We start from the raw sequence: 10,026 nt of genomic DNA on the forward strand, positions 1-10,026 counted from the left end.
GCTTTACAATGTTCCTACCCCAAATTTCTTGGATTTTTCATATCATTGGACAAAGTGCCTTGTGGTTGGTTCCTAAGTTCAGTAGTCAGATGGACCATTTGATGCTCTAGGTTTTTCAACGAGGTTGCTTGGCTTTGGATTAAGGCATAATTTTTTGCCATGTAAGCCTTCTATAAGTTTTCCTAGCCATTTGAAGGTTCAGCTTGAGTTGGTTTTTGAACTTGTTGGCTAAATCCAGGTGGTTGGTTTGATGTGGGTTGTCTGTAAGTGTTACTGGGTCCAACCATTTAGTTACTCCAAGAAAAATTTGAGTAGTTTCACCAAGATGGGTTATAAAAATTGGATTGCGGTCCCATCCTACCTCTATTTTGGCTCTGACTACCTATGTAATATACAAATTCTAGGTTTGATGGACAATCTACGAACAAATGTCGTTCCCCGCAGTATACATAGGCTATATGTTCAAATTGACTTGGTAGCTGGGCTGTAACATTGTTAAACCTATTAGTAGAAAAAAATTTAAGCATTGAGGATATCAAAGATACCTGAGCTACAAGTGAAGTGAGGGAATCCATTTCATGTACTCCTATGACTCATTTTGAAGCTGCTCGATTGGTTGACCACTGGTAATTGTTGTTGACAATTCTCTCAATAATTTCTTAAGCCTCACTATAAGAATTAGAAATGAGAACTAGCAAAAACGTCTACTACCATCCTCGTGTGAGCATTGAGACCATTATAGAATGTCTCCAACTGAATGCAATGTGAGATTCTGTGATGAGAATATTTGCATTACATTTCTATAAATCTTTCCCACGCCTCATACAAGGACTCGTCATCCATATGTTGAAAGGTAGTGATCTTATTCCATAATTTACTATTCTTGCTAGTTGGGAAATATTTCATAACGAATCGCTTTACCAACTCTTGCCATGTTTTTATGGAATTTGGTGGCAATAAGTTCAACCAGGCTCGAGCTCTATCCCTTAAAGAATATGGGAACAAATTTAATCTTAGTGCATCTTTGGGTACTCCGGCTAACTTAAAGGAATCACTCACCTCCATAAACACCTTGTGGTGAAGGTGAGGATCTTCAGTAGGCATTCTACTGAACTAGCCCACTCTCTGAAGAATTTGAAACATAACAGGCTTCAGCTCGAATTGTTGTGCCTCGATCTCGGGCCTTTTAATTCCCAGATTAAGCTAATGAAAAATTGGTATGGCATACTGTCTTAAGGCTCCATCCCTATCATCAGCAACAAGGATGGGATTTTGAGCATGATTTGCTCCATTTCCTTGATTCTGGCTTTCAAGGTTTATCTCTTCGGTCCTTCTTTGAACTGTCTATCTTCTCCTTTATCTACAAGTCCTTTCAACTTCAGGATCTATGGGGTAGGTCAATGATTTGATCAATACTCATAAACACCTGAAATAATCACATTAAAAATAATGGAATTAAAGTTTTACAAAAACAAAAAAACCAAAATGCAAAATTAAAAATTTCACAAGTAATGTCTTTTAAAATAGTCACCGAAAACGACGCTAAAAACTTGGAACGATAGAAATGTGCAAGTGTACACAATCGTAACTAGTAATAAATTGAAAATAATATCGAGTTATTGTTCCTGCAGGAACTGTACAAGCAAGTATTTATGAAATGTAAAATTAAGCAAATTGGTAAAGGAAAATATATTGATTTGAAAGAGGTGATCTAAAAACTAAAAATTAACTAAGTAATAAACTGAAAGAAAAAGTAAAATTCCAAAGGTACGATTTCTAAAAACAATTTTAATTAATATGACATAAGTGTGTTAGATTAATTTCATTCTTTAACTTAGAATTATTAAAAATATGTTCACGTTGTTACAAATAATTTCATGTCAACTTGTTCATTGTTAACTATTGTACATACATACTTATTAAATTAATCAATCTTTCAAATATACTCCTATGTTGGATTATAAGTAAGTATAAGATAGAGTGAAGTAACAATATATTCCTATCTTGAAACAATTTAATCACAACAATCTTACAAGTTATGCAATGCAAGAATATTGTTTAATACTATTGCTAATTTAACCCACTTTTACAGTTAGTAGACTAAACATGCACCAATTAGATATTTTTTCCATTAATTACAATTTTAATCCGGATAATAATTAATTCATCTCATTACCTTACAATTATAATGCAAGTATAACATAGGCATGATTTTATCTAATTGAACAAATTACCAAGACCTATAATAACACAAACATTATTTTAACAATTTAAGTGAACAAAATGCAATCAATATAAAAAAAACTAGGATTTCAGTCTTATTTATTAAATTAGGAGCACAAAAAAATAAGCATTTATGTTTATGATCACAAAATAAATTGAAAAGATTAAGAGAAGGAAACTAGAAGACATCTCGATATTCTCTGAACCCAGTCTAGTGTGCTTCTCTTCCTCTCTGCTTGTTTTGTAGATCAAAAGCCTTCAAGATGCTTGATTGCTATTGCTTCAAAAAGATTGCTAGCTCTTTCTCAAGAGGGGAAATCAACAAGGGAATGAAAGAAAAATGGAAAGGCAATAGTGAGTGAAGGGGAGAAGTAAATGGTGAATGAATAGATGAGTGAGGGATGAGAAATGAGGAGGTGAAGGGGGTATTTATACTTGGAGATGAAAACTTGAATTGGAGAAAAATGGTAGCCAATCCCCCTTCTCATGGCTGACCCTTGATAGTAGGGAGAGGGGTTGAGATGACTTTGATAAATTTAGCTTAATGCCACAAGTGAGAATGCACAAAAAGAGGAGGGTTTGGAATGGGTTTTGGGAGAAAGTTAAGGACTATTTTGAAAATATTGTAATGAGTTTAATTAGCTGATTTGTGCAGAAATTGGGTCGGCATTGGGCTGCTCTTTCCTTGGTGGCTCAATCCCCTTCAATTTAATAAAATTGGTCCCTTTTCTCTACACCAGACTAGGAGTAAATTCAATCTAATTTTTGTTGGATCAAAATTAAATTTTCAACGGGTCCAAGGAGTTGATTTGGGGGGTCCATGACTAAAAAATGATCAGCCTTCCTCATGTACCAAATGCTATGAAATTTTTCGAAAATTCAATCTTATCAAGGTAACTACTAAGCTGATTTTTTACCCTTTGTGCAAAACTGTCAAAAATTGCCCAAATCATGCAAATTTAGTATAAAAATAAGTAAAATTCAAAAAATTTCGTAAATTAAGTTCAATTTAGTTATTTTATAATAAAAGTATAAAATTTGACCAAAAATACTTAGAAACTGCATGAATTAGTGCTTAAAAGGTGCTGAAAAAGTCTATATATTTTAGTGGCTCCTATGAAACCAAAAAATTGCGGTTAAAAAAAGTTGTTGTACATATGGTAAGGGGTCGTGACCTATTGGTCATGTTGTCGACAAGCATCAGGTCGGTTCTGAACTTACCTAGTACCTTTATATATGATACTGGTCCCCCCTCTCACATACACACACAATTCAGGATTTAAGTGAAGTATAGTGAAAAAGAAAGGATGCTATCTCACATACACACAATTTAGTATTGAGTGAAGTAGAGTGAAAAAAAAGTTGGTTGTTTTTGTTGGAGTTTTAAGGGAGATATTGTGATAGTTTTAAGGTAGATTTTTATTGTTTGTAATAATAATTTGTATGTTGTATGTTTATATTTTAATTTATTATTAATCTTTAGATTTAATATTTAAGATTATATTTTGTTTGTAAAAAATTGTTTGAATTGGAGTTTTAGAGATAGATTATGATAATTTTAAGGTATTTTTAGTTTTTATAATAATAATTATATTATATGTTTATATTTTATTTTTAATATTTAGATTTGATGTTTTAGAATATATTTTGTTTGTAAAATTTTTTTTGTGTTGGAGTTTTGGAGAGAAAACAAGTTGACTTGTCTTGTTTGTATTGGAGTTTTTTTGTTTATTATTATTTTTCATGTTTGTAATTTATATTTTACTAGAGTAGTTATGTTTATATATATATATATATAATAAAGATACTTAAATTTCAATTGCAAATATACGGGTTAAGGTAATTTATTTTAATAAATTTTTTAGTTTGTGGTTAATATTATTATATGGATATTTTATTTAAATAGAACAAAAATAAAATTATTTACGAAATGATTTATGGTAAATATTATTATGTGGAAGCGTTTATGTTTTAAAATGGCATGTTTATTTAATTTTGTTTGTGCAGATATCGAAATGAGTTCATTAATTAGAGCAAGTGATCACACTGCCACGATGATTAATGTCTCGGTAAAAAAATTAGTACTTACTATTCACGAGTATTTTATAAATTTGCACGTCATTAATTTTTTAATTAACATATTTAACTAATATGGTAATTTGTTATGGATAGAGTGAGTATCACATCTTGAGAGCACGTGTTCATGGTTTGAGCTACCGACCAGATGAACTTATTTTCCCCTATTTGGATGTCGGGGGATTTGGAATGACGACATTAATTAGAATGTTTGAGCTTAGGGCTGACTTGTATCCACCTTGGTTGAGCGGTGGCACCTAGAGACCCACACATTTTATTTGCCGTGTGGGGAGTGCACCATCACCTTAGAAGATGTTGCATTGTAACTTGAGCTTTCAACTAGCGGTGTTGCGGTCATGGGTTTAAGTAAAGTGATCAAACCTGTGTCACTTTGCTATTAGTTGCTTGGATGAACGTTGGGTGGTGGTGTTGTTAAGTTTACCAGTTTGAAATTTTCCTAGTTAAAACAAAAATTTGAAACTTTACCTAGTGCCTCTGAGTGGGAGAAGATGTGTGCTACTTGAACGTATTTACTGGAGCTGATAAGGGGGTACTAATGTTGGACACATGTAATAATAAAGTCCACCTGATGTAGTTGCCTTTGTTGACTGATTTTCAAGCTACCCGTTCATATAGTTAGGGTTCAATAGTATTAGTAACATTGTATAATGAGTTTTTTTAGTGACAAAGCACGATACACAAGATATAGACGGGTGTTTGCTACCATTGCAATCTTGGGAGTTGTATAGGATGCCATTTTTGGCATCATTGAGTCACCAACAATATGTTTTCGCACTTGTAAATAGGTAAAAAAAATAAAACTTTGATTATGAATTATTTTTTAAGAAAATATTATTTAACAAGTTTTCTTTCTTTTCAGATGGTATACTTGTCCGAGGATCGGGAACTCTGAAACCATTGTTGTGTACATAAAAATTATTGAGACATACGTCGTGGAGGAGGTACTTTTTTTCAAAATAAAATTATATTTATGTCATGTAATTATTTTAATTATGTTATTTTACCCATGTCACTATTTCCATGATATAAATTATGCAATTCGTGTGGATTTTATATGTTGCATTAGATGTTGCAGGTGTAATTCCCAGTCAATTTACCACCATTCATATGCGTGTTGCATTAATGCACCCATGTTGAATTTTTCAATCGTTGAGTGGTATAATAGAGACTGGGTTCTCTGGTAATTCAGGAGTAAGCAAGATGCTCAAGACATTCTAGTCAACTTCGACAATGTCCACAACATTAATAAAAGGGGAAAGGATGCCAAGAATTGGACAGTGAAGCATTTATTGGATTTGGTGCCCTAAGTGTAGTATATTCATTTGTACACTTGTAATTTTTTCGAATAGATTGGTTAATAAAATTATTCATGAATTAAATTAATACTCTATGCATATTGTCCTCACGTGGCTTTTGCATGTAAAGCAAAATAGAAACAAATATTAGCTCATGGGTTGTCTAATGTTTAACTAATACTAAGTAGTATTACGTGGTCGGATCGTAATACGAAAAGACAACTTATATTGGTAGATGAACTAAAACATGTCCTTAGTCTAATAAAAAATTAGCAAACTGATTGAAAGACTAATATGTCGTCTATCAAGTCCAATTGGGGAGATGCTTTGTCTTGGGTATTGGAGTGGATGACTCTAAGAAGATAAAGATATAGATATAACTGATTGGAGTGACATTACATCGGACTGGACCCAAGCATAATAGATCTTGAATTTGTTTATGGATTTATCCACTTATGACATTCATAGTGTGGCATACCTTAAATCTTGAGTGGATGATGGAATATGTATGCGTGACTCATATACTTTGATGTAAGTAAAAGCATGAGTTGGAATAGATAAGGGATTGAAAGCTAGTGCACTAGGTATACAACTTTTTTAGTATGTAGCATCATTCACAATAGCGGAATTCATAGCCCAAGACATGGGTAAATGATATCATTGACCTATCGACAAAAGTGGTGATAGTTTTAGTACACTTTGGCGCTTATGAGGCTTGCTTTCTAGTCGTTTTACATTTAATAGTTATATTTTTAGCTTTTGTAGTCTAAATTTAATAATTTGCAAAATAAGCGTTTTTACACGAGAATTGATGTTAGTTGACCTATTAGGCCAATTTGAGCCTTAGGTAGTTTTAACGTGTTGAATTGAGTGTGTAGTATGTATATTTAGCAGCTTGACAGCCTTCTGGATGACACCTAAGTGTAGCACAAGCTTCCAGAGACATAAAACATGAAGTTGGAACTCCTAGCTAGGGAAATTTGTGTCCTGTCATGGCACACCTTGATAGTGTCGCGACATAAGTCTGAACGTAGGGCAGAAGACTCGAAAAGGATAAAAACATCCACACAATAAATATTTTTTGAGATTAGGGCTTGTAATAGACCTAATTAGGGTTCTAAATATTAGTGTAATTAGAAAGGTTATTGCTAATATGAAGTAAGCCTTTAGGAGTCATAGTTAGTATATTTAGGTTTTAGTTCATTTTCTTTTCCGTTATGAAATGCTGTTGTTCTTTTCGACTAGGTTCGGTTTGAACCTAGGTATTTTATATTGAAGTATTTAACAATTTATTTTATTTTTGTTTTACAAACATCAAAGATCAATAAATTTTCAAGAGATTACACAATTCCGAGCATATCCGGTTCAATCAATTGAGAAATTTCTTACCTTTCTTTTATTTTAATTTATTCATGTTCTTTTGCATGTTTAAATTAAACGTAAGAGTTATGACATCTAGATCCATGAGAGGCTAAGTCTCTAGGAAGATTAACGAGTGGATGTAGGAGTAGTTAACGAAGGAATATGAGTTTTCCATAGGAATTAACTGGTTTTAAATTATGTGTGCCTAAACCCTAGGATTGACGACCCAAAAAAGTTATTTAAGTTAAACGAGGTTGGGAGATAAGTTTTTCAAGTAAATCATAATTTATCCCGGTGGGGAAATGGAGGTCGGGAGATAAGTGAGTACCTATCAATTAGTTAATTAGTAGAGGCCTGGAGGCAATACTAGTTAATTAATAGTTAATTCCATTTAAACCCAAATTTTAATGTTAACTATAACCGTTGAAATGAGTTAATCTTCTGCCTGTTAACCTGATTTAGTTGTTTGTTTATTTTTTGTTATTTAATTTAGTGAAACTTAATTTATGAATTTTATCTCTCTCATTAGTTTTCATAATATAGATTTTAATTATTACTATTTAGACTTGTTGTTGTGGAAGTAGATTTTGGGTTTAATTTGTCCTCCATTGGGTACGATCCTCAGAATACTTCCTCGTGTTCTATTGTAACACTTACTATATTATAATTTGACCTGTATACTTGTGGAGATTGCTTACTTAATTTTATATATTTTGGTGTCGTATTCTAGTTAAACGTTCGTACGTTTGGTGGCGGTCAAGTTGTTGGAGCCGTTGCTGGGGAGATTTCGGTATTAAATCGAAATTTTATTTTATGCAATTAACAAGATAAATAGGAAATTTAAAATTTATATATACAAATTATTTTCTATTTTAATTGATAACTTTTATTTTTCTTAGGGTTTAGTGCATGACTCGAAGCGGAAGCATCCAAATCAAGTCGTACCTTGATCTAGAGCAACTCCTAAGGCGTATTTGTCAAGTAAGGAAATACAATCCAGCCGCGACAATTGATTTACCTTGAGAGAATCTATTGTTTAATGATCCACCTGTACAACAAGGTCAACAATCAACACCAATAATTTTGAGATAAAGACGGCTACAATTTAGAACACATTGCCGTTCAAGGGAAATATGATGGAGGATCCAAATCAACATTTGTAGCGGTTCCTTCAACAGTGTGACACCTTCAAGTATAACGAAGTAACTAATGATGTTGTTCGTCTTCGGTTATTTCCATCCCTATTATTCGATAATGTGGTTGAATGGTTAGATCCATTGGAACCTGGCTGAATAATGACACGGGATGAACTAGCAGAAAAATTTCTTCATAACATTTTCTTATAAGCCGAACCATTCAACTCAAATGCGACATCGCCAATTTTAAACAATTCAAAGGTGAATCACTGTATGAAGCATAAGAGTGATTCAAATAAATGATACGAAAGTGCTTTTACCATGGATTGCAAGAGTGGTTCCAGATTCAAGTTTTTTACAATGGTGTGGAAAGTAACATAAAGGCCAACATCAATGGAGCGACTGAAGGATCTCTTATGCCCACACTTATGAGAGAGCATATCAGATCATAAATGATATGGTAATGAACTCGTACATGTAGTCAAATAAGAGATTCAAGTACAAACCAAAACCTCCAACTGTGAAAATAATCAATGAAGAAGATAAATATTAACAAATTTTGGAGAAGCTGAATCGGTTGGATACAACAATCAAACATACAAGAAAAGATCCATACATGGAGAACCAACATGAGGATGTTAGCTATATCAGTAATAGGGGTAGAAATCCCTATTCAAATACATATAATCCTAGTTGGAAGGATCACCTGAATCTCGAGTGGGGAGGTAATCAAGGAAGAGAAAATCATGTGTAGAATAGACTGAACCCTCCATACCAACCACCACATGTGCAAAGAACTTAAGAAAGATCCATGGGACATGACCATACTGCATATGTGTTGGAACGCCGGCACCCCTACAGTGCAGCGGAAAAATAAAACACTCGGCGATCCTAACCATGGATCCATGTGTGAGGAACGAATCAGGGTGAAAAAGGGTTTCGAAATTATCGAATGGTGATTCTGAGTAGACAGCGATGCCTTGGCAATGAGTAATCTGATCTACTATCGAACCAAGCCGCAATCTTTGATAACTCCAACCTCTACGTAATCCACCCAGTTGACGATGAACGGAAGGAATCCCCAAACAGTTTTGGAGAAAACTTTGCTTTGACGGCTGCTAGACTCACCAAGCAAAGAAAAACGAGATTTTATATCTTATTATTTTTTAGGGTTTCTCAAAATTAAATAAATATAATAATGTTTAAAAAACCAAAAATTATAATTACATTAATTATAATAAAGATTTCGGTAAACTATAGTTATTTATATACGAACCAAAATCATATTCTCATTATGTGTACAACAACCTTGTACATATAATGTGTTCGATATTTGATTACCCAATTAAATTAATTCTATAATTAATTTAATTCATGCGATAACCAAACACAATACCAATTATGTTTTATTCCGTTCATTTCAACTATAGGGTGTGACCCTGTAGGTTCTTATAACGTTAGCAGTAATGTTAGAACGATTCCAATGTTACAAACAATGAGTGGCACCTAGCAATGCATCATTGCTACCTAAGTCACAAGAAATCATGATTCGACATAACTTTTTTATGATTAATGTTTTCATGCACTAATCCTTAAGTCCTTTATCTCTGGATTGAACACAAGTCATGGAATAGCCACACTTGTATAGTCCATTCCATGTTCCTTGATATCTTAAGTAGACTACGATAGACAAATAAGTATGACATCTCATATCAGCTTATTTGAGCATGGCCATGTATTTCTAGTCTCACTCAATCAAGTGGCCTAAGATATTACTCCCATTATGTAGGAGGGACTTATCCTATATCGATCAACCATATCCCTCTACATAGATTGTGGTATATCCAACATCAGCCTTTATAGAGAAACCAGTTACGGTGTACGTTTGACTGTATCAAAATATACAACTCACG

General features: G+C 33.1%; 2 non-coding genes across 2 annotated transcripts; one reads left to right on the forward strand and one right to left on the reverse strand.

Annotated features, from left to right (window-relative positions):
• Window positions 1-769: 769 nt before the first annotated feature.
• LOC128042124 (small nucleolar RNA R71) lies at window positions 770-875 on the forward strand. Its single transcript, XR_008197330.1, has one exon. It is a non-coding gene; the product is annotated as a small nucleolar RNA R71 (small nucleolar RNA).
• A 7,459-nt stretch (window positions 876-8,334) lies between these two features.
• On the reverse strand, window positions 8,335-8,441 carry LOC128042192 (small nucleolar RNA R71). Its single transcript, XR_008197397.1, has one exon. It is a non-coding gene; the product is annotated as a small nucleolar RNA R71 (small nucleolar RNA).
• Between the last annotated feature and the right edge of the window lie 1,585 nt (window positions 8,442-10,026).

Source organism: Gossypium raimondii, chromosome 6 (assembly GCF_025698545.1).
Source record: "Gossypium raimondii isolate GPD5lz chromosome 6, ASM2569854v1, whole genome shotgun sequence".
Taxonomy (NCBI): Eukaryota; Viridiplantae; Streptophyta; class Magnoliopsida; order Malvales; family Malvaceae; genus Gossypium; species Gossypium raimondii.